Here is a 25,899-nt window from a genome sequence, read left to right on the forward strand (position 1 = left end):
CCCATTAAGCTAATGACCAGGACATATAAAAGTCTTATTAATTAAAGCCACTCCAAAAAAAAAAAAAGGAAAAGCATGAAGGGGAAAAGGGGAACGTATAATGCTTAAGAGCTTAAATCGTGTGATTTTGTGGAGGCCCTGCTGGGCTGAGGAGATAAGTGAGGGAATGCTAAAGAGCTTTCGAGGCCAAGAGCAGCGAGAGATACAGCTACGAGAAATCTGTTATTCTGGCTGAACTAATCATAATCAGGAAAGTAGGGTGGATAGCATCATCAATTACAAACACAAGTGGAAAGAAAGAAAAGATGGCAGTGTCAGCAATGCTTCGCTCTCTGTATCTCACAGATTTCAGATTTGTTTATATACATTTATTTTTCTCTAATTATATATAAAATAAAATCTATAGAAGTAAGTGGAAAGATCTTGGGGAGGCCTTCATCCAGCAGTGGATCGATATGGGCTGATGGTGATGAGTGTATATATACACACAAATTAAAGCGCAATATAGTCCCCTCTTGCTTCTAGAAGTAGAATGTAGTTGGAACATTTTTTGTTTTGTTTTTAAAACATACATTTCATATAATGCTCAGCATTCTAAAATCTAGTTTACATTGTGTTCTTTCAATGAATGCATCACACTGCATCTTTCATGGCAATTCACAACTAATACAATAGGAGACATTGGAGGCAAAAATAAGCTAAACTAGCTTTCAACATGGGAAAAGTTAGGAGGAAAAATTCAATGGTGTGAATTTCAAAACAGAGAGGAAGTGTGAATCCTCAGTTTCTGTAAAGCATCTCCATCTGTGAAGAAGATTTCACAGGGCAGGACCCGGGCAAGTGCTGCTGACCATGGCAGTGAGGGGTTCAGAATTTATCAGGTTTTATCTTAACAAGACTGATCTCAAAAGTCAGCGTCAGATTACACAGCAGGCAATGGACACATCTGTGGTGAAAACAAATGCCCGCAAGGCAGAAGTGCCAGGACTGGCAAAATGAAAAATGATCCATCTGTGGATTTTAAACCCAATTAACAATACCTTATTAATATAAACACTATTAGCAATAAGTATTATTAAGGAGTCAGTTTACAGAATGCAGAATGTAGCCTTCAGTAGTATTGCATTCACTATGCTTTTAATGCAGTTCCAAAATGTAAACTTCACGAATGCGTGTGATTTCAGCTTTCACTTAGTTGGTCCAGGATTTTCAATATAGATGTCTTCCCAATGAGACTTGAAGAAAATATTTATATAAATCAGTAAAACTAGTTATTTTGAATTGTTGTTCTCCAGCGATGACTAGCTTAATGGATTCAGAGTCAGGTCCCGTGAAAATCATTTTGTTTTTGTTTTATGCATCTCATCAGACACCGAATATATGAATAAAATCATGGTCAGATTAGGTGGAAACGTGCAAAGAACAGAGACGCCTCATGGCCATGTGCAATGAAAGCACCTGTCAGGAGATTTGGCCCTGAACTGCATCGCAATTAAAATCTCTGATAACCCAGCACAGATCTCCTTTCATTGACTAAAACCCAGTCTGGGTGCGTCGTCCCTGTGCTCATAACAGAGGCAACTTGAAGGATTTTTTTTTTCCCTGGACGCAGAGCCATGAAGAGGCAATCACACACAGACACGAACCGGTCTACCCTCTCTTTTCAAAACATACCAAGCCAAATCAAGAGACTCCAGGAAGCAAAGCAGTTCTGGATTACATGTGTGTATGGGTCCATTCCAGCACCGCAGCTGGAGGAAACTGTACGAAATCTAAGCAAGGAAAACACCACTCCCAAATCTTCTCATTGTGAATTGACACTGCAAAACAGGACCCAGGATTTAACCTGAAAAGCCTAGCTCTTCTTTCCTGTCCCATTGTGTAATGAAATATACCTTAGTAGTTTTATAATCCAAAGGATTAAGTCATTATAAATAAAAAAATCACATTAAGGTAACCTATAGCCTAGTCGAATAAGAATTCATATTAGATTGATGAAGGTAACATTGCACTTCCCTACATCACAGAATATGGCAATATGTCAATGAAAGCCACATACAACAAATTAAATGTTGCTGTGAAATTTTGGGACTCATTTTGGGTTGTTTTGCACTGCACGCTCATTATCTACCATGAACACATGCATCACAAAGATCACTAGAGGGACACTATTTTCTTTTTTATTTCAGGACATAAGTGATGGTCAATGTAAGTTACAAACCATCGTTATAAACAGCTTTAAAGCTGCAAAAGGCATCAATGACAACCTTGGATAGAAACCGACTGTCCCATATTCTTCAGTGTCAGGCTTTAAAGATCTTTTGTGTCCAGGTTTCATTCAGTGTGCTCACTTTGATAAAAGTGCTTCTGGAAAGAAACCTCATGCAGCATCTGCATGATTTTGCCAGTAAACAACGTCGAAAATAAAGTAGTAAGGACACTTAAAACACATGGTCCGATTTTCATTTTCTGAACAACTGAAAAATCCACTCATTATTTCAATAGGGAAGGAAGCCTCTTGGGGATTTTGCAGTTACCCCCCCCAAGGGACCAATCTTAAGGATCTGAATACTGGATACAACACTTACAATTTATGTTCCCTTCTTTTACATAAAGTAAATAGAAAATCAAATCAAAACCCAGATTCTATAAGAATCTATGAAATACATAAGCATGTGACATGCAGTTAAATGCATCAGGATAGAAGTTTCAATACCTCTAAAAACATGTTTCTTCTCTTACTTTACTTCAAGAAAATAATGCAAGTTTGTTTTGAAGAACTTTAATGTTTATGATGAATAATAAAATGACTATTGCAATCACAATACAATCTAATGACACTGAATTCCTGGGGACTCTATAGAAAGGAATAGGGATTGACCGATTATCAGCCTGGCCGATTATTGGATCCAATATTGATAATATTTCCAATTATCTGAATCGTTAATTTGTCCGATATGATTGCCGATAAGATGGGCCTATCTTTTTTTTTTTTTTCAAATGCGCTGCACTGTCTCAGATGCAGCCGCATTCCTCAGAAAGGTTTCTGCATCTAGTCTGGCACAATGTCCCGCCCGCAGTGTTATCGGATTGGTTATAGCTCACAAGTAAATAGGAAAATCATCACTGTACACCATATTTGTGAGAGAGATGTGGGAAAAAGGAAAGCAGAGATATATGCATGGCTGAGACGAGAGATTGTTTTCTCAAAGGTAAGAATGCTGAAGTTGCAATGAACATCACAATCATTGTCATCTATTGCTAATACCCAGTAAATGTTTTTTGTGGACTAACGTTACTCCACTGAAACTAATGTTTTGGTGTAGCCTACTATCGGAAAAAAAAAAAAAGACATTGGAAAGCGATTTTTCAGGACCCCGTTTAATAGGGCAAACATGATAAGGGATTTCATACTGCTTTTCAGTCAGTCACACCTTTTTCACCAGAGTCCCTGCATATAACGTGCTTTGTTGCAGTAAAAAATAGCCAAAGTTAACATTTGAGTTTATGCCGTGATTTTTGTGTAACGAATCAACGACGTCAGTGCTAATGCAACTAGACAGCTACCGTTCATAGAATGGTAACACATACTATATAACAGATTACTCGCCCGTATGAGTTTTACCATTAAATGTTTTACATGATGGTAGCTAGGAGCTAGCTAACATTAGGAGGTTTAGCAATGGTAACACAGCGAACATTTTGCTTTCGCACTCACGAAATGTACCTGTTTTGTGGAGCTATTGAGTTAATTATTGAGTTAATCTATGTAAAATTTCAGTTCAGTTTACAAAAAATGCTGCTACGAGCTCCCTGCACTTTATTTTTCAAAATATTATGTTTAAATGTTATGTTTTCTGGTATTTAATTTAAAAAAATTAAACGCATTTAGAGGAAGTTTTGTGTTGGTGTTTATGCTACTTTCAATATTGACAGTCAAATTAAAATATTTACCGCAAATGTGTGTGTATGTATACATCGGACCCAATTATCGGTTATTGGTCTCCTTGATCACAAATAATCGGTATCGGTATTGGCCGTGAAAAAAACATATCGGTCGATCCCTAGAAAGGAATACAAACTGAGAGAACATTGAGAAGGGAGCGGTCTACTGCAGAGACTACAAACCATTGTCTGGGCTTGGAGACCTTTTCAGTATCATTTCACAAATATTCCCTTCAATCATGATATATATTTAAATGGTTTGTTTTAATCCCCACAAAACAACTGTATAAATATAACTAAAATGTCCTTCAGATAAGATTCACTCTTTGAGCAAAGGGCATATCAGTATGTTGACGTGATAAGAAGGATTTATTCTTTTTAAATCATATACAATGGATTTAACCTAATATACAATTTGGATCAAACGGCACATATCCCACTGTGTTCATTATGGATTATATATACCCATAGTACTCAATAAATTCAATAATTCAATAAATTCCTAAACAAATCAGTGCAGGAAATTGGGGATTTAAGAACAGGTAAACTACATTAACAGCTTGATAGGTAGTATAATTCCAAGCCAAAAAGTGGTTCAAGCAAGCACAAGGACTTTTTTTAAATTTCTTCTCCACAGAAGGCTGCCTCTTACTTTATGTAAAATGAGAGTTCACATTAATATGTCCTGCAGAGGAGTTTTTTGTTTTTTTTTAATGCACATGCAAAACTGAACAGATACTTAACCTATTGCACTTTATTCACTTTATTTTAGGTTTACAGGAGGAGAATGATGTTAAGCCTTCAGGATTTTCTCCATATCGTGACTGATTCTGTAATAGATAATAAATTCATAATTAATGCTAAACTATGGACTGAAGTACCAGTTACTGGTAAGAATGGGGAACAGACTTAATGGGGGGCAGACACAATTAGACCTTTTTGGAATACAGACAATGAAGCATCACAGTTAAATAATTCATGAGGGGAAGAAGGGATATTGTCTTCTCAATTCTCAGCAAGCAGAAGGCTGCAGCAATTCCCAGGTCACGTCAATGGTGTCAGGAGGGGGAAGAAAAAAAATAAAAGGGGGGGCGGGAGGTGACCTCTACAATTCTGCTAAAAATCATGATGTGTTACTCAGCATGATGGTGCAATGAAAAGAAAGTGTCATATTGAGGACGTTGTTTCAATTTCAAAATCTGTATTTTACAATTCCTCGTCTGTCACATGCCCTTGTTCGATGCGCTTCACATGCAAGCAGCTTCAAATCTCTTTTCATAGACTTCAGTGCAGTCATAATCAATGAAAGCTGTGAAGTGTCACCATCATAACCACTGCTTTAGAAGAGAGGCAGCAAGTTGGCTCATTTCGCCATCTGTCTGGTTGGGTGATGATTTACAAGGTCACCGCACGCTGTCTTGCAGTAACACTATAACAATAAACAAGGGTGTGGTCACTGTAATTACAGCTGATCTCTGGCAAGAAAAAATATTACGTATATAAATCCCATTTCTCTACTAAAATTAAGGATGCATCTATATATTGATAGCTGCTGATGTCTAACAGATTTCAAAATATATTCAATAACCATTAATCTGGCACTTGCAAAACACCACAGGGTTGTATGTTACAGCCCACCATGCCATGCAGTAGTATTGAAATCAAAACAAAGCAGTGAACTGCAATCATTTATTTCTGCCTAAAGCCATTACATTCTTACTTGTGGTTGTTGTCTTAATGACAAAAGACGGGGAAACTAGAACGGCTGAACCCAGTCAAGCAAAACAAAGGATACAAACAGTGTGCAGATTGTCACAACAGCGATTCCAATTTCACTAAAATGCATTTTTAATATGACAAGAAGGGCGTGTACACATAACAACCATACATCAAACTGAATTCACCATTCTGCACACTGTTCAACAGCCTTTAGGTGACATCTCTTCTTAACTGGGGTTTTTTGTTCAGCTGAACCAAACTGCTTTAATTCAATTAAACGCCATTATTTTTGTTAACGTTGGCTGCATGACTAAACACCAAAGTGTAAACGTCTCACAGTGACAGCTGGGCCTTGTTAAAATAAAACAATAAAAGGTCAAGATGTCAATGATCGTACTAAGAAAGAAGGAAAATAAAATATGCCAATTTCGCAGTTCAGCCCTAGCTCAGAAAAGGCCAGGCAATGCAACCATCTTGTTTTCCAGTTGTATGTCATTAGCCATTTCAAACAGAAATGAGTAAAACAGAGTAAAACAGTCACTTCCTACACCACTGACAACAAATGTGTGCCTAGAACTAAAGAGTATAAATTAAATCAAATACACAAAACATGTCCCCTACCATGTGGTTTCTGGTAAAATAACACACAGCCTGAATTAATTCTATTTTACTGTAAATATCTATAAGCCTTTTAGACATTTATGAGCAGTTTGAAGAAGGTCACCCACACACCTTGACATACATTGTTGATTGGCTTCGCCATGAAGTAAGACCCAGGCTTGGTAATTTTTTGTTTCGTAAACAGTATCATACTTTAAAAGTTAAAGGAGATTGTAAGACACAGTCTGTAATGGTTCCTGTGCATTCAGAAGAGAAGACTGGCTCTTCTCATTAGCCATAAAACACACATTAAATGAAAAACCTCAATGCACTAAGTGATTCATATGTTATATTATATCAAAGTATGCATTAACAATTAAAACTAAAACATAGTAAAATACTTTGTTTTAATAGTATCTACTCACCATTGTTTTATAATTTATTATTTAAATTCAGTTGTCATATAAGTGAGGAGTTGCCACTGCCCATTGTTCGTTTTTCGATCTAAGAAAAAACACCACCTCATCAACATGCTTCTGCCTTCCAGTCACCAGGATATCCTGTTAAATGGCTAGACCAAATATGCTGTATTTAGGCAGAAAAGTATGGTCGCTGAAATCGATGACAGAAATGGAGATCGCTTACCATCATTTGTATTCTTAATATCTGCATTGGACATAATTCCCTATATAATAAGTTGCTAAGCATGCACAATAATTCCCTATTACTGATGTAACATTTACATGATACAAATCTGAAACATTTGAAAAAGTAAGATTAATAACACTGGCTAGAAAGAACAGTTACATTACAATACATTTCTCTGCTTTGGGTGTATACAAAACTGCAGGAAGCCACATCACATATACTTTGGAAACTTTGGCACATCTTACTTGTGTGAAATAAAATATTAACATTGCACATGCAAAAGGCAGGATGTCTTGCTAAACAGAAATCAGCAAAAGTCCAACAAACACATTAGAATGATATATTGCGAAACCGTTTTCTCTTAGCTTAAAAGGATGTTTGGTATAAATGTGAAAGCTTTCAAATTTCCCCAGAATAAACACAGAGATGCCAAGGAGGAAAAGGAAAAAAAGGAAAAAGAAAAGGACAATCACGTAGCATCCTCTCTACTGTGCTACCATGCAGGGACCTCAGTACAGTTCTGAGACAGAAAATCAACATGAAATTTGCAAAAAAAGTTCAAACCGTCTTACAAGGAAGAGCAGTGAGCTGAACCACGGCACCACCTACCTGGTTAGTACAGTAGTAGTACAGACGTAACTGGAAAATTAATATAGCTCCCTTCTATTACCAAATTTCTGTCTGAATGACTATAATCAAGAGTTATAATAGTATGGTATTAAAAGGTCCCTAAAAGGATTTAAACACTCTACAAACCACACCCTGCGTCTCAGAGGAAGCCAACTTGAAGTCTATGTGCTGCCTAGAAGCAAGCGGGTCTTTGCCTTGATCAGGAAATCCTGTAACGAGCAGGAAAGCACTGAAGAGCTTCTCTGCCTATCTGTCTGGTAAACACAATCTTTCAATGAACTGTGTTCCTAAATATATAATATATATTTATATATGTATAAATGCGTACAACACACTCAAAAGGCATTTCTATTCTTACTTACTTATGGGTTTCTCCAATACAAAACTCTTCTTTGAAAGATGTGTGTGCCCAGCTGCAGACCTGTTTTGTTTTTTGTTTTTCTCAGAGGTTCCTCTGCATCATCAAAAAGAGAAGGGTAAGTCAAATAGGAAGTAGGCGTACCATCATTTGAAAAGGAAGCCGGCCTGCTACAGAAACAAAGAGCGGCAAAATTCAAAGAAATGACAAAATGAAAGGTGACAGGAAGCCGTTTTTAATTCTTCCTGTCTAACAGTTTTAGTGAGGATATGGTAGCAGCATTTTGAGGTTCCAAAATATGATAATATGAGTTAAACGAGAGTTCCTCTCTGTATAATCCAGAAGCAATTGTAAATGGAAATCTGGTAAAAGCTAAAAGGATACCAGAAGACCAATGTCTGTATTCCCCTTTAAATTGTAATATAAAAGGTCACAGATAATAAATATTGTGTAGTAACAGGTTCATTCTTATCCTGACATTCTCTTTCATGGAAGGGACTTAAGGGAAGACTTTTATAACTGTCATGAAAAGTAAAGATTTAGATAAACTTACCAAGTCACTCAAAAGGTTTATTTTGCATCTGAAATATTAGTGTGCTAAACCATTACACAACTGATGTCTTAAGCAGAGAATCTATAGCAGTATATGTTCACAGCTAGTCCAGCGTAGTGTGTACAAATATTTTTGTTTAAATGTTTGGTATGTGAAAGAATGCTCCAAGACCACAAACAATCCAGGAATATGATGCAATTCAGAGGGACATTTGGCAGATCAATTGTGCAATGAATATGGTCCAGATGAAATGAGAACACGAAAACATCTTCTTGCTAACACACACAGAGCACAGGGGTTCAGTAAAGTCAACAAGGATTTCAATGACCTTGGGCATAGGCTTTCTGCTGGACACACCCCTTACACAGCACACGCTGTACGAAGGGGGTGTCTTTTCAGGTGTGTTACAGTAATCTGAGGAAAGACCGCTCTGGTGGTTTTAGGACTTTGGAATACAATGGTTCTTTAGCCCAGACACAAATGAACACCCCTCAGAAAAAAAGACATCAAAACAGTATATTTCCTTAACAGAAGTCATAGTCATGGACAATAAATTTGAGCAACATCCAACATCTCACAAATTGTACTGCAATATCTAAAATCAAACTACCTCATCCACAAATCGGCTCATTATGATGTTGGTTGTTATTGTAGTCAAGGACTTGGAAGTGTGGAGGGGATAAAAAACTGCAGACACTGTTATGGATATGGAAAACAACACTTTTTTTTTGTAATCTCTGCATCAAATGTCTGCAAAGCTAGGTAATCTCCCGTGAGAATGAACTCTGCCAGTAAAAAAAAAATATATCATTAAGGAAGCATGTTGCACCATCATATTCAGCAGACGACCGAAATACTGCAATGATTTGTACATGTTCCCATAATGGCTCTAACTGTGCAGTGTTCTACAAAAGTTGTATTTTCCCCCTCTCACTAATCTAAATAATGAGCAAGGAGTATACCACCGGCAAACTGCTTGTCTGAAGAAAATTAAATCAGGAGTTATTACAGTGATGGATTGTGTTGTGCCAAAGAAGTCTTAATTTATACAGTTCAGAGTAATTCAGTCCTCCTCTTTATGCCTAATAGTCCCAGAAGAAACTCAATGACATTCTTCTTCCCCACACAAAAAAAACAAAACACAAACCTCTCTCTCTCAGAGTAGGAAAGAAAAGAAAAATGGTTCACAGAAAGACCTCCCTAGTGGTTTCAAAAGAAAAGGTCGGGATCAATAATTGTAGGATTTTACTGCATTTATTTTTCTTTGAAACCCTCAAACCTGATCACTAGAGCATTAAGTCATGCAGTAACGTATCTTGTCCTTCAGCTATGTCATACACTCTCCATCCCATGGTCAAATAATTTTTAAAACATTCCATTCCCAACCAGAGCACTAACAAACAGGCAAAGTGCAAGTATTTTAAACATGAATCAATTAATTTAAAACCACAGGTCAGCCAAAGCACTAGGAGGCTAACTTGAGTAATAAGTTAAAAGCTGGAAAGAGCAAATGACAACAAAGCACACCATTTAAGAATAAAGACTGTGTGACTGGACCACCGACTTCTAAAGCTGAGGGCCAAACACTAAAGGACAAGCCACCCTGAAAATGACAGTTGACCCCAGATGTCTATAAGTGAAAGGACAGCCCTTTAAGGTTGCATTATTCTGCCCAAATGGATGTACCGTTTTTAATGATCTACAGAGGCAGCCATGGTGACTGATCTTTTACTGCCTTCATCGTGACTTCACGCAGAGAGCTCAGCCATTCCGAAGATGGATGTGAGTGAAAGGTTCAGGCCGCTGGAGATACCAGCAACAAAACAAGTACTGTGTCAAAGACCATTCATTTAAAACCAATACAGTTCTTGACCGGAAGTGCTAGGAGATGCACAGTCTCTGAAGCCAGGCTATTACCACAGTAGCAAACTTGAGGAGGGTCTTATTTTGTAATTTTGATTGTTTTTTTTTATTATTATAGATTCCACAATTGCTTTTCACCACAAATCCTAAGGTAGGTTCAAAGCTAAAACCTTCACTGAACCTCCTTCTTTAAGAACAAGGCAAAGCAAGTGCCCTCCTATTCACACCTTCAGAATGCCTACTGCTCATCTAGCACACCAACCAGAAGGATTAGACGCGGATGAAACAGCCAACACCCAAACACGCAGGTGCCCGAGAAGAGTCGCCCCAATTACAGGGAAGGTAGTTATCCCCAGTCAGCATTTACTGGTCTCAGCCAATCATACAACACCCTCTGGGAATTCCTGATAAAAGGCAGCAATGGCAATGTGGGATCAAGATCAGCTCGCTCTCATCTGTAATAATGCAGCTTGCACTCCAGACTTGAAGACGGGGTTTCTTTTATTAAATTCTATGGAGCACTACCTCTGTCACCTTCAGAGACACACACGCACTGATGGCAGCGAAATGCTTAGAAAATGTAAGATAATATACTTTCAAAGACTCGGTTACCTGCACCTGACCGCTAGCAAATTCTATTATAAGAAAATCGTTTTGCCTTGACTGAATGAGCTCAGACCATCTTATTAGAGGGACACAATACAAAGATATTCAAGGGTGTCCTTGAGTTATTACATACTGCTCCCACGATACAAGCCGACCCTTGTACAAAGATACTGGTAAGAAAAAAAAAGCAGCTCCATCTCCGGCTCGATTATAATGCAGCTCTGTACCTTTTACATGCAAATATTATGACTGCAGTACATGACCATATCAACAGGTTTTAGTTTTTTTTGCATTTGTGGAAGAATATATGAATGTAAAAAATAACAACTTTCAATGGCACACATAAACAGGAGGTAGGTTATTGTTTGTTTGTATTTGTTAGCATTCATCCAATTTCTGCAGTTCCCAAGCACAAGTGAAAACATTAGAAAGAAAAAAACATTTAAAAAGTTAGAAATAATCCATGACTGCTATATAAATACATGTCAATTGTTTCCCTGATTACATGATTGCCATCAGTGCAGATCCTACTTTAATGTCAGCAGTGCTGTGCAGTGTACTATCTTGGCAAACTTTGCACCATCCCTGACTAATCAAAGTAATTTAAAGGAAAAGGAAGTGAAAGGGCTGAGGGTACTTCCCAAAATCCTAAAAATGTAGATGGTTTCAGGGTCCTCAACCACATTCAACAACACAACAAGGCTAATGTTCAGGGAATTGCGAGGGAGAGGGTATGCAAGAAATATTTTCTTTGAAATTCACAAGCTTTACAATACTGGTTACAAGTTGCCTATTTATTTGTCTGTGTATTTGTTTAAATTGCCTAAATCACACCACAAAAGCACTGCAGTTAACAGAACCTACTGTTTAATGTTTCTACTTGAATACAAATTATTCTCACTTCTGCTTTTAGAAAGTAATTTCCCTCCTTCTTTCCAAGTGTTTATTGTTTTCTATTTTAAACATGAGGGGTTACAAGAACTAAAAATCATACTAGAATGAGTAAAGTGTGTGCTGAATAAATGTTTAAAATTGGCGGACTGACACTCCACCCGCCAAGTGCAGTCCCCAATTAGAATTTAGTTCAGCAATAGCAATTTCAGTCCTATAACTCTGTAACTAACTTCAGTGAACAACTGGGTTTCCAAAGAACATAAATCATGTATGGATTACAGAAATTATTTATTCTTATTATTCCACACAGAATTAACCAAATGCAGAGGAATAATTTTAATCAGCCAGGCAATGGAAATAAGACTTTTCTGATGCAGCCTTTTCTGTGATGTTAAGTTTCTCCAAATAAACGCTTAAAGCTTAGTGCATTTAATAATTAAGAGGAGTTTAAAGAGAAAGGCTATGTTACAGATGTTATCTCAGCAACTGTTTACCAAATTATAAAACCACTAAAATTCATTATTTCCAAAACTCAGTCCTTCTGCCTTTTGTTTCAACAGAACTCCTAATGTTGTACTTAACTGAACTAATGTGTCTTAATATGTTTTAGCTCTCCATTTTAAATAGCTATTTATGAAACATTATAGATAAATTTACAGTTATAAACTGTTCAAGCAAAAATAATAGTAAATTAACTCAAAATTAAATAAACGAGCTCAGCCGGAACACAAAAACAAAGGGTGTCCTAGGGACTTCAATAAATGCTGCTTCATGATCAAACCAAACAGGCTTTAATGGAACTGGTAGGTTTTCCTTAGATAACCATAATCCAAACTATAACTGTAATTCAAAGGCTTCAGTAATAACTAGTTACTCACAACAGACATCTTTCAGAAATAAATACTTTCATGTTTAATACTGTGGTTAACCAATAACATCAGAACACACAGTAGGTTAATTATGAATCACAAGTTATAGGCCTACATATACGTTTTTACACCCAAGACACAAACTGCACTGACCAGAAATTCTTTGTCCTAGTTGTTGTTTGTATTGCTGAAAATGTACTCAACAGTGATAGTGTTATCGCCTATGCAATTATATCTTACATCATCTCATTTAAATACAGGCTTCACCAACTGATATTTACATCTCATTTTATTTAGGGCTGCAACGATTAGTCAACTTATTCGACTAGTAAAATACATCTACTTCTATTTCAGCCGTCAAATTGTCATTTAGCTACATTGCCTCGATCTTAGCCATTCTTAATAATATCCTTGATCTTAGCCCTTTCGCCAAATATCCTTGGCCCGTATTCCTAGCTCTGTGCGAGAACAAAAGTTTATTTATTATAAAGTATAATATTGTAAACAAAAAAAATGCATGTACATTGTTTTCTTTCTTCAAACAACCTTGTACGTATATCTTTACTGAACATGGCTATGTAGTACACCGGAGCATAAAGGGGTAATGAAAAACAATTTGTTTATTTTGTTTATTTACTTAATCATAAATTTACATTTTAAAGCAATTTCAGGCATTAAATCATTATTATCATTATTTTCAAAGTCTGGTACCTGGGAAGGGTTGGAGTTGAAGTGGTTAAGCGTAATTTAAAATGTCTAGTCCTCCTCAGGACAAGTTCAGCGAACTCAAGACTAGGATGCCATGTTGTCACCAGGACCCCATAAGAATGCACTGATAATAAAACAATGTTTTTGATTTGTGATTATTAGAATAATTGAACATTTTATAGATAAAAGTATCGATCATCATATTAAATCAATAGCTGCAGCCCTAATCTTATTATTCCAGTTTCTGGAACCTTCAAAACAAAAGATCCTGTTGTTAATGAGACCGAAAGCAGGCAATTACTTTCTTTAAATCGATTCAATTAAATGTATTTCTTGATGGAAATGTGAAAGGCCTGGGAAATGTATTGGTTGAGGTCTATCTGCCCTATATTTCAGTTCACTTGTTGACGTGCAGCTAATAAACGATTTACATTTTCACTTGGTACAAGCTGTTCAGAAACAGTGAAATAACAGTTTGCAGTCGCAATTCAACAGCTTTCCCCGAGTTTCCCTGATCAGATTTGCATCGCATTAGGTTTGGCTACAGATGCGAGGAGTCGTCAAAATGGGCATTCATTCCTCATTCGAGATAGGTGATACAAGCTGATGACGGGTTCTTTGAGGCTGCAACGATAATAATGTAATAATGTGGCAACACGAGCACATGGTTTTGTAACCAAGTCAGAAGCTTTGGCAAAATTTGCGTCTTAAGTTTTCTTTCCAATTTTCCTCACCTTTCCTCTACAACAACCACAACCTTTACCATCCTAGTAATAAATATCTCTCAGTCTGGGCATATATCAGTGTTAGAATGCCGTCACTGCATTTGGACTGGTACAGTGGTGCTTGCATTTCCTTCTCTCCTTGCTCAAGGCCCTGAAAAAACCACCCCTAGGTTCCACAAGTCAAGCAGTTTTACTCAAGTCAATAGTTGACACCACCCACCACCCCCGCTGTCCTTTTTTGAAATCACAGAAGCTATACTACATCAAACAAAAACAGGGACACTATCACAAGCAGCACAGCATTGCCAGTTGCTCCTTGCCCTGCATACTTAACCCCCAGCTGTGTCCCATACTTCACGCTCCAGCCCTCAGCATGTTGGGTGCATTCCAGAAGCCAGCACACAGCTCTGTGTACGTCCACACATTGCTCACCACTGAGTCACAGACCTGTAGCCCTGCTCAATCCGTTTGCAAGGGGAACTCAGGGAACCAAACATGCTTAAGTCTCTGGCATCCACATACAGCACAGTTATCTTCTTATTTCATTGTGAATTATAATATCCTGGTATAAGCACAATGTGCTTGTCAAGTGAGGCCCATAGTTCAGGTATTGAGAGTTTAATTCAAGTTTATTTAGTGTAATCAATTGGGAAGATGTAATTTATACTTTGGTCTTTGCCCACAGAAGGAGTAAAATATAGGCTAGATAGCATCTTCTAAATTGATTCAGCCTTCATCTGCAAGCATAAAGATAAAGCAGAGACAGAGAGGGCAAACAAACACCTCACACATAAATTAAAAACCCATAAAACTGATCCAAGATCAGAACAATACAATGCCTGAGGTAAAGGATTAGAAAAAGTTATTAAATAGGGCCATGTAAAAATCCAGATTTCTTTTGATAAGCTAGAACTTGTGATGAACTTCAGCATATTTGCTTTAATTCAAAGGTAACACCAGAAGCAAAAGGGAACTCGACAGGGTTTGAGCAGCAGCTGCGGCGCACATGCTACAGCCACCTCACGGTGATCTTTAAAAATAAAGAGAGCAACCACAAAGCTGAAACCGTCTCATCGTTTCACAAACCGTGCATGTATGAAAAGGAAACCAGCAAAGTAGGAACTGACGGTTCTAGGCTCAAAACAAAGAGATCAAATAGAATTGGCTCCGACAGAAAATAGTTCATCTGACACTATTCGGAGACATTTCCCTTTTTGTATTATCACAGGAGGATAAAAACACTTCCTGTACATGAAAAGTACACTACATCCCACTACAGAAATGCAAGTTACCTGAACAATGAAACAAATGCACTACATTATCTTTAGACCGGTTGAACAGCTTTTTGTGAGCCTCCAAGCAGTAAAACAAAACAATGTGAACAAAACACAGTGAAGGCATCAAAAACTCTTGTCATTGTTTGTTTGTGGATTTAGCATTATTAGGGGAATAATCAGTAATAAAATGTACAGCAGGCAGTCATGTTTTGAACACATCGCCAGCTGGGAAGGGGGGATCGCTCTACTGCACTAAATTCCAGCACGCTGACAACTGAAAAACAGGGGAAAGTGTTTCAGCAATGGCTCTTTGCCCTGAATCCAATCACTTGTAAAATGGGCAAGTGCTAACCCATAAGACATTGCCCTGAAATTATCAAGAGCACTTTCCATAGTCTTAGAAGAAGTATTTCCACAGCAGCAATCATCATGTAATACACTGCCACGATGTTCGGTAGACCTAGATTTTCAACTGTCAATTTAAACATCCATAGACGTCCATAGAGCAGGGGGATATACTCAGTACAGCACAGATTATCGCATTGAACCCCAATGGGCTATTTGTAATTTCAAGTTCCCACCAGAAACCACAAAAATCAGATGATGGAACACAATTGAAAGCTCCATGCCAACCACAGACTGGAGAATCTGTATGAGGGCCTGCAGCTTCCCCAGGTCCATACAGGAGTACAAAATATCTGATAATATAAATTGTCAATCCCAAACTAGACAAGATTAACAGTAAATCCCACCACATGCTCTGGATTGACCAAAGTTTGCACACTTTAAATGTACTCTATGAGAAATCATGCATCTGTATTTTACTATACAGTCATGACTATTCACTATTCAACACTTTCAATGGCTTGGGGTGGCAAAGACAATTTCATGGAATAACAAAAGCACATTGGCTTTGTAAGACTTCTCATCTGGGAAGAACATAATATTGATGCGTCATATCAGTTAAATAACAAAACAAAGCACGTCAGCATAAACAGTTTAGTATAAATGTTGATCTGGGGGACTGCTGGCCCACAGCATAAATAACACTGATGGAAGCCTCCGGGCAAATTCAATTCAAGTCCGATACTTTGATTGCACCTAATGCACCCTTAAACTTCGCCATGAAAGGGGGGTGAGGGGGTGGGATTGAATCCATCAACAAAATGTAATGATGTAGAAAAGTAGAAAGAAAAGTCATCTGGTAATGGATTGATCCTTTGTGTGAAATACCAACGCATACCACACATTCAATTTAACCTCATTGCAAATAGTATACCATTTTTAGAAAAGCGGTTTACAACAGAACACTGCCGAAACCAGAGAATGCCTGTCACTGTGCGAGTTCCAACTTTGACATTTGTCCGAATGTGCTGTACAGACCACATGTTGGCTTTTGTGCCACTTTTAAACAACACATAACATTATAATTAAGGAGCAGCAGCTTACACTTGTTCACAGAACCGTGCACTGGCAAGCCGTCCAATTCTTTACAGCACCAACAGCAGAACAACTATTGTAGGGAGGTCCAATAAATATCTTACAATTCAAAGGTCATGGAAGTTGCTGTTGGGCGAGACAGCAAGGAAACCCTGGGTGACTTCCAGCCCTCCAGCCATGGTAGCGCTCCACCAATTGCGAGCCACCCTTCGGGGAATCTCCGTCATGGTCAGATATGAGGTGGACCACATTCAAATCAACAACTAGGATTTTACAGCATCACTTATTTACAATAATATGTTACATGTAACATGAATATTTGTATAGTTGCCAGACAAATACTAGAAATTAAACCATTTAATGACTTCAAGGAAATCCAAATTGTGTTTTGGGAAGTGAAAAGCTGCCACAAAAACCTGCTAATATACCAGAGTTTAAGTCCTGTTTTCTAGCAGGACAGAGCAACTATTCAAGTGCACAAAAGTCTGCAAAGTGCTAAAGAAGGGTTTTAGTTGTTGTTGTTGTTTTCCTCTAGATCTTTTTCAAATAATCAGCCTTAAAAATTGAAGAAAAGTTTTAGCTGGTACAACTTCCATATAATTAGTTCAATTAGAGAAAGCCATTAGGCACAGACCCTGCAGCATTCTAGAAATGGAGTTTCAACAGGATTGTGGAAGATGTCACAGCATTCAAATCAAAGAAGAAGGCTACCTCACAGGTATGTTCACAGCAAGGTCCGAGAAGAAAAGGTATTTAGATCTCACACATGGCTGATAATAATAAAAAAAAAAAAAAAAAGTGTAGTGGTATAAACTGCTGATGCTTCTCATATTTATGTGAATGTTTTCATTCAAATACATATCTGGTTCAAGTAACTTCACCAGTATATTTCAGTTCTGCTCGTGTATTATTCATTGCTTTAGTTCTATTTGATTATCAGTCTTGGTATAACGAGAAGCGAGATCAAACATTCAGTAAATTCTGTAGACTGATTCTACGGGGATGGTCAAATATCTGTCTTTCTTGTTCATTTCACTGCAGTCCTTTGATAGAATCTGCAAATTAATTATATAATTTAATTAATTATCTATTGTTGAAATAATTAACAAGCTGGTTGTGCAAAAGCCTATAGAGACATTTACTAAATTGTTAACATTTAGTGAAGGCACCTGTACTTATTTCAAAAAGAACAAAGCAGACATAATATCTTTAGAACCACTGCAGAATTTTCACTGTGAGATGAGGAGAGTAAAGGAATTCAGCTACACAAAGGCAACAGACTGAAGCGACAATTAGTGCCAAGTTTTTATGTTTGCAAAATGCAACATGCTGAGGTAATAAATAATTCAATACTGTGAAAAATAAACACATAGGGCCTAGCTATTGATCTTCCTTGAATTAAAAGTATCACCACCTGGCCAAACATTTTCCCCAAGCGGTTCTCCAGGTTCTACATATCTATTTGTAGATCGGAAAAATAAACTCTTGAATGTCAAATTTGCACTTACTTGAAAGGCATCAAGACCTACGGAGGTACTTACTCCAGTACAACCCTGCAGCTTGAGCAATTCAGGATTGCCCAGTGCTCTGAACTAATAAACAGCACATTATTCCAAAGAGACAAGCAGAATACATATAATAACAGTACCACAGAATTGTGTTTTTAATTTATATATGGATTTGGGCACTGATAGTTTAACTATCATTGCTCTAAAAATACTCTCCTGCAGAATCTAATTATATATGTATATAATTCTGTGCATTGCATTTCGAGACAAGAAGAACCCAAAACATGAATTCTTAATATTCCGTGTAGGTATTATTCATATTCTAATTGCAGCATGCATCCCATGCCTGGGAGAAGTTCCTTAAAATACAGAGAACTGTTGGGCTCCATTATGGAGTAACTGAATGGAGTAAATTGCCATAAAAACATAAAAGTTTACTTTTAATCTTTCAACCACTTCAGAGGAGGCCCGACAGCCCTGAAACGTTTATGAAATGCCTCTCAGCTCCCACACTGTCAGTCTCACATCTGTTCACAGTGTGAACCAGTAGCAGCTTCAAGCAGGATATCTGGCAAGGCTGATTAATCGCAACGATACTCATCTAATCAGAAACAAAACTCATCACAGGATATCATTTCCAATTCCAAAATGGAAATTTGTATAGACCAAACAAAAACACAAACAAACCTATAGATAACAACAAAACATTGCCATAAGAGGAAATAAAAGCCACATTTCTATTGCTTCAGGGTTCCGCAGTCACCAGTATTTCAGTCAAAATTCTCAAAAAGGTTGTCAGCAAATTTGACAGAACCAGAAAAAGGGATAATGCATTGTGTGTACATGTCAGTTTATTCAGATTTGTTGAAAATTCAATGAAATTACTTTCAAAGTGATGTAAAATTCCAGGCATACTTCTAATACAAAGGCTCTCGTGAAGCCACCAATGTGTTGCCCATGCTAAAATGGAGCTAGGGTGAAACAGACTTATTTTCAAAGAAACAGAAACCTCTGATGTGCACTCTATAATTACTGCAACGCAGTCCCACCCGGACAGTTTCACACCACGGCCATCTCACAATAATCAGTTCTCACTTTCCCTGAAGGAGTCAACTAGAAAGTTCTTGACTTTTGCTTTTGAAAAAAGATGAAACTCTAAAATACTTCAGCAGCACTTCTAAGGATTGTCTATTTGGCTTCAAAATTAATGATCCCTTCCTCGCAGACTGCTACATATAAATATAACCTCCCACACCCTCTATGAGCAAGGCCAGTGTGGTCACCTTGGCACATGGCCACACCAATTATACAATGGGAGAAGCTCTGAAATGAACAGTCTGTCACTGTTTAGTTACTCACTACTGTCTGGGCTGCACAGAGCCTGCCCTCTCTCTCCATCACAACACTTTGGAAATTCAAAGGGCAGCAGTATTAAAATACATGTCCGAGGACAACTACAATCTTACACAAAGCTTCTCAATAAAAACAGATTAAAGCTCATGCAGGAAAATGAAAGTGTCAGCATTAAAATGTTAAACATACATTTCAGAATCTGGATTTGGTTTATTTTAGATACAAATTGAAATGCCTCCGGTGTAATATAACAATTGTGTGTAAACAGTAATAAAAGGAACTCAGATTAAATACGCATGTTTTGGTTTATCAAACACTTTGTTGTTTGGTATAGGCTACATGTCAGAGTCATTTATATTGGTAGATTAATAATTAGAGGTGAAATGTACGGTATCTTTAACAATATGTATACATATTTGTATTATTTAATTTATTTGTGTCTGGTTCTAAACATCACCACCTAGATAACAGTATGTATTATTTGCTTCAATATGATGAAACTGGGGGCTGACCAAATCGTCACAAAAAGGGCAGGGCATAAATGTTATCACAAAGTAAGCGGTCCCATATCAACACAATTGAAAACGTTACGGGGAAACGCAGTCAAACGCAGTACTTCAATCTGATCTATAATACATATAACAACATGCACTGAAATCACTGAGTAGGACGGATCTCCAAAAGTTGTGAAAACAGATGCCTCCAAGCCTCTCTCTTTTAATTGCCCATCTCCAGTTAGAGGCTTATGACGACTATAATCAGGTTTATGGTCATTTGCCGCAGGAGACTGTAATTCCCAACGGGATTAAGATTCTTCACAAATCCGTTTCGACTTAATAACCCAGTTATTTTCAGTATGTCTTTGTCCTACACAGTTACAATGTTATGTATTTGGTCCCCCCCCCCCACACACACACACATTCCGTGTTGTAGTTATTGTGCCATCACAATCCTCCTCATTGGAAATAATGGTACTCTACCATTGGAAACATGCACTCGTCCAAATACGATAAAGGCACCGAGCATTTTGTCCAACACCAGATAAACAGCCCCGAAGACGCACCGCTCTGGCTTTTCAATGCGTCTGTCGTGTACCTGAGCCGCATATATCCTGACAGATGAAGACATCGCTGCAAACTCGGCACTAACTATCAATTACTTAATTAAAAACACAATCGCACACAATAAAAAGCAGGATGCAAGCAGCAGTCCGGCTAGCCCACGCAAATCAAGTGCACATGCAACTCCGCCGGGTAACACTAGTTACAATTCATTTGCAGCGGGGCGCTATGCGTGGACTGCGGGGCCCCGTTACAAGCAAAATAAAGGTCATATGCGGCAGTGTCAAATACAGTTGCGTGCACACACACACACACACACACACACACACACACACACACACACACACACACACAAAACAACAGTTGTGTAAAGCAGTAAGCCTAAGCCCCACAAAAGCTGAATGAAACATCAACTGTAAATCATAAATGTTAATGCATTCTCTGCCCCGCACAACTGCTGGGGATTGGTATGAACAAGTAGAGGAAATTGTCACTGTCAAACCTGATCAAATGAGCTGAGGTCCGCACCACGGAAATGCTGATGTTGGAAGTTTATCTCAGTTTCTCTCAGTTTATCTCTCTCTCTCTCTCTCTGCCGCCGCTGCCGTTTTCACTTCCTCTTTCCTCCTCCTCCTGCGGGTGACGGTCCTCCGGGGGCCGACGCGCGGGACGCTGGCCAATCACAGCGCTGCGAACTCCGGCAGCTGCGTGAGCCGCCGACCGCGCGCCCCCCGGAAAAGCAGCGCAACCTTCGCCGGGGTTTTGCGGCCTCGCTGAGCCGATTGCAAACTTGCAGCCTGTTTCTCGGATTTAGTTTAGCGCCGCTGACTAGAAGAGTGCTGAGGCACGACGCAGACTGGGGTGCGTTTGGGGGCTGTGAGCAGGTCGTGATCACTGGACCTAGAGGTCACGCATCATCTGAGCCAGTCGGTTGTCGGGTCGGGGTCGCGTAACGAGAGGCGAGTTGGGGGTCTTGACTAGAGTCAGTGCCAAAGACGTGTACATCTAGATCTCGATCACAATTCGGGGTGAGCAACTGATTGCTCAAGTTTGACATTACTTGAAACTAGCTATCTTTAGTATGCATTGTAATACAGTCTAACGAGTTAGAGATATATTTTGCATGATTTAAGTATATAACATATGTGTGACAGTTATATACACCACCAGCCTGTTGGTTCATCAATAGCGCACAATTGCTGCAACTGCATTATTTTCTAATAGTCACGGTCACAAATTCTTGGTCAAAGGTGGTATTGGATTGATTGATTGATTGATTGGTAGTATTTGCATAGGGGTAGGGAAGTTTACTCCCGTGCTGTATTCATTCATTTACCTGAAGTCGGTTCCTCACAGAAAATGGGAGTTAGATAACAGCTTTTTGTTTCTGCCACATTATTAATAAGCATGAATGCAAAGCCTGGTTTCTCCCTGTATTTCCAGAAATAGCATGCATAGCTAATATGAGGAGAAAAGGTGAAGAAAAATAACTACACATAAATGACTAAAGCCTAGCAAAGCAGACTAGCTGCAGACCACACTATTCCAGCTACACAGAACATTTTTTGACATTTGATCAGCATGAGGAAGCAAACTGGGTATGAAATTCCAGGTGCCCCAACAAACCCATATGGTAACAGGTTACCTTATTATATATTTATGAGCTTCCTTTGTGTGTTCAGATTATATTTCATTTTAGAGTTAAAATAGCCTTGAAACCGTTGACAGTTACACTGTGCTTTATTTATTCGTATGTATTGAAAGCTTTGGCAAAAAGGTAAATCTTTGTCATATGCATAAACCTGTTCATGTATTTGTATTCTGAATGTGAACTGACTGGTACCTCATCACTCACCTTGAAGATAATGCAATGAAGCCTAGCATTTCAGGACGTTTGCTCTTTTTTTACCTCAAACATTGTATGGAATTCAAGTAGCTATTTCAAATTCAGATATTCATATGCGCATAGTCCTCCAGATGTACATTCTTTATCAGCAGTATATGTTAAGGAGGAAGCAAGGAGAAACAACACTTGACACATTAAAGAATTATCCACGCAGTTGTTTGCGAGACAGTATGTATTCAAGATGACCTTCAAATGTTACATACATGTGCTGAATAAGTGTCAGGCCAAGGTAATGTGTAAAAAACTGACATTACCTCATTGTTACCACATTATTAAGGATTTAATCCTTTCAACAGCAGAACTCTGTAAGCATGAGGTCAGACACATAAAATAAAGACATGCCAGATTCTGTAGAAATAAAGCACAGAAGACACTTAAACATAGATGGGCTGCAGTCCATGACAGATAGGCATACTTCCAGAAATAATGTTAATGGAAGTCAAGTGTTCTCTGTTGTGACTGTCATCGGCAGCATTGTACATTCCCTCTGTGCAATAACTGTGATTTACAGTGAAATTCCTGGCGACTACCAGGCTATAGAGCTGTCATAGAGACACAGCACCACTTTCATTAGCAAGAAGTATCAGTCTGCAGGGTAGATACCCACCAATGGCTCGCTGTTCTCATTTCACTTACAAAGCAGCAGATTTAAGAGCAGGACCTGACCATGCACTGCCCTTTTCCTGATTAAGATATATGTGGAAATCAAGCCTGTGCATCACTTTAAAACCATTCCTATACCAAACCTAACTGATAACAAGCTCAGGGCAAAGTTTTTCATGGAACCACTTCTGCTTTTGAACCATATATATTATTCTGCAGTGATTTGTCATCAAATTTAAATAAATTGTCGCTTTGGGTAATAATTCACATCAAAGCCACCTAATTTGTCTATCATTATTCTGTCTAACTGAAAAGCGTTATTAACCATGAACATTGGGAATAAATCACCGTAATCACGCATTACAACCCACACCATAATATACTTGAATGTCGTATCCAAGGCCATCACATAAATAACCATTTACTCAACGCTTTCATTGGCAGTAATTCATATCAATGGTACATTCCTAATTGTGCAAGTGGGAGCCATATACATGACTCTGTATTACTATATTAATTCCAATACATTTCACTCCCTGAACAGCAGCATAGATTTAAACTACAGAAATGATCTGGGTGAGACTCCTATAGATAATCGTCTATAATCTGTATAAGTATGAAGCACAATAAGTGTACCCACACACTGCGGTTTTAAGTATCCACACCCTTACTTTGAAGCACTGTATTTCTGTAATCAATTTCGTTTAAAAAAACTCCAGTTGAGTGAACTGAGGCAAAATAAAGTACACATCTCATGTTGCAAATGAAGGGTGTGAAGACTTTCTACTACAACCAAATATAAGTCTTCCTTGCATATTTTCTAAATATATACTTTTTGTAATGTTTATGCAAATGTTGTTTAAATGACATGGGATACACTGTGGCAAAATGAGAAAAACTGTAATAATACAGACAATTAGCATACCATTCTAAGAAATCACATTGTTTCTATATTTTTCAATAGTTTTTCTTACATCCATTTAATGCTTGGGTCGGGGTTGGTATTTTAATAGTATGCAAATGTGCATTCATGTAACAAAACCTGTTCTAAATGTATAATTACCACAAAATGCAAATTATATAAACTGATTGTGCACTGCCCATGTTTATAATCCAGTTTCTTAAAATTAAATTTAAAGTGTTTCAAAATCCCACTGCTTGCTTCAGTGGGTCCGGAATGATTAAATAAACATGCAGTTTATTTTCCTCATGTAAAATAACCAATATGTATCAGAATTGTGTCAGGGAATTTGAGGTGCCTTGTTCATCTTTCCACTAAACAAGCAAGTTTTACATGACATTCCCTCAGAAACCCTGTGGGTTTTCTTGGATCAGTTATTATCTTGTGGTTATTTCATATTCATTATTTTGCTGAGATTGGAGTTCTTTAGTAGACCACATGGGAACATTTCATGAGCTTAAAGCATTTTTTCCCTGTTGGTATTCACCAGCTTCGATAATAGGAGTAGAAATATCCACGTTGCAAACACAGTTGGTGAGCATTGTGTTTTGGAAGATACAGCAGTGAAAGTTCAGTGATTCAAAGTACCACATGCTCCTCATAGTAATGTTTGGCATGCTAAGTTCATGGGAGTTCAACACAGGGCAAGGGTGTCTTCACCGCTTACATGCAGCACAGTTGGTGTGAAAATGGCAGAATAAAACTCTTTGAATTCAGGAACAAATATGGTCAAATAAACTTCACAAAAAAATAGCTACCCAAAACCTTTTCAATCTGTATACAAAACATCACAACATTTAAATACAGGCACTGACCGTAGACCAGATCCTTCTGAACAGTCATAGTGAGCTTCATCATTGAAAGAGCTCCTATCTGTGGTCATGGAAAAAGTTAAAAACTGCACCTCTCAAGTGGTGAACATTTATCAGATGACCACAGCAAAACGGGGAAAAAAAATTGTTGCCTAGGAAATAAAGATGAGAGAGGAGAGTAAACAGTACTTCATGATACTGCCAAAGAACTAAAAAACACAACAGATAATGGCTTAGTGAATCTGGATGTTGTAACAGTTCTAGAAAAACTGGAAGTAAAACTAAAGTATTTCCCCAATTCAAACATCCAACTAGAAAGTACTCATGCAAAAAATCAGGAAATAATGAACAGTTTTTTTAGAGTAAGATACCTTAAAATGGACTTTTCCCGATTTTGAAAGAATTCCATTACATGTTCTTTGATGTGGTATGTTTGATGTGGCTCTTTGCTCATGACAAAATGGAACAGACACATTTATTCAGAAGACTGAAGTCAAGGCTCAAAAGGAGTTAAAAGCTAGATATTGGGATCAAAGGAAATCTTTGTTTCCATGAAATGAAATATCACCTTGATGCCTTGTACAGCATCTTTGAAACTTCTTTAAAGGGTTACATCATGACCTGAGCCACAATAGAAAATAGATTCAGAAGACACCAAGGGGCATATTTAATCTGCATACATTACTCTCTGGATTCCATGTTATATGGGATTATATGTTCTATTATTCTTCCAAGCTTTATACTGTGCAAATACTGCAAAAAGTATGTCTGTTTATTTTGTTGGTCAACTTTCAAGTGATTCTTAAACCAAACATACTTGAGTAAAGATGTATATATAGCACACTTGGAAGTCTTTTCTG

The 25,899-nt window shown here is 37.9% G+C and overlaps 1 protein-coding gene across 7 annotated transcripts in view; it reads right to left on the bottom strand.

Moving 5' to 3' along the window:
* elmo1 (engulfment and cell motility 1 (ced-12 homolog, C. elegans)) overlaps nucleotides 1-21,389 on the bottom strand; it is a 115,154-nt gene extending 93,765 nt beyond the window's left edge. For 4 of the 7 annotated variants that reach the window (XM_066715754.1, XM_066715752.1, XM_066715753.1 and 1 more), the window contains exon 1: nucleotides 21,260-21,389. The gene's annotated coding sequence lies outside the window, so the exon portion shown is untranslated. Of the gene's footprint in view, nucleotides 1-6,689; nucleotides 6,795-7,521; nucleotides 7,681-7,904; nucleotides 8,013-21,259 lie in introns of those variants that run through there. The other 3 variants (XM_066715749.1, XM_066715750.1, XM_066715751.1) reach the window with 3 other exon arrangements.
* Nucleotides 21,390-25,899: the final 4,510 nt, after the last annotated feature.

The sequence above is a fragment of the Amia ocellicauda genome, chromosome 10, assembly GCF_036373705.1.
Source record: "Amia ocellicauda isolate fAmiCal2 chromosome 10, fAmiCal2.hap1, whole genome shotgun sequence".
In the NCBI taxonomy this organism is placed as follows: Eukaryota; Metazoa; Chordata; class Actinopteri; order Amiiformes; family Amiidae; genus Amia; species Amia ocellicauda.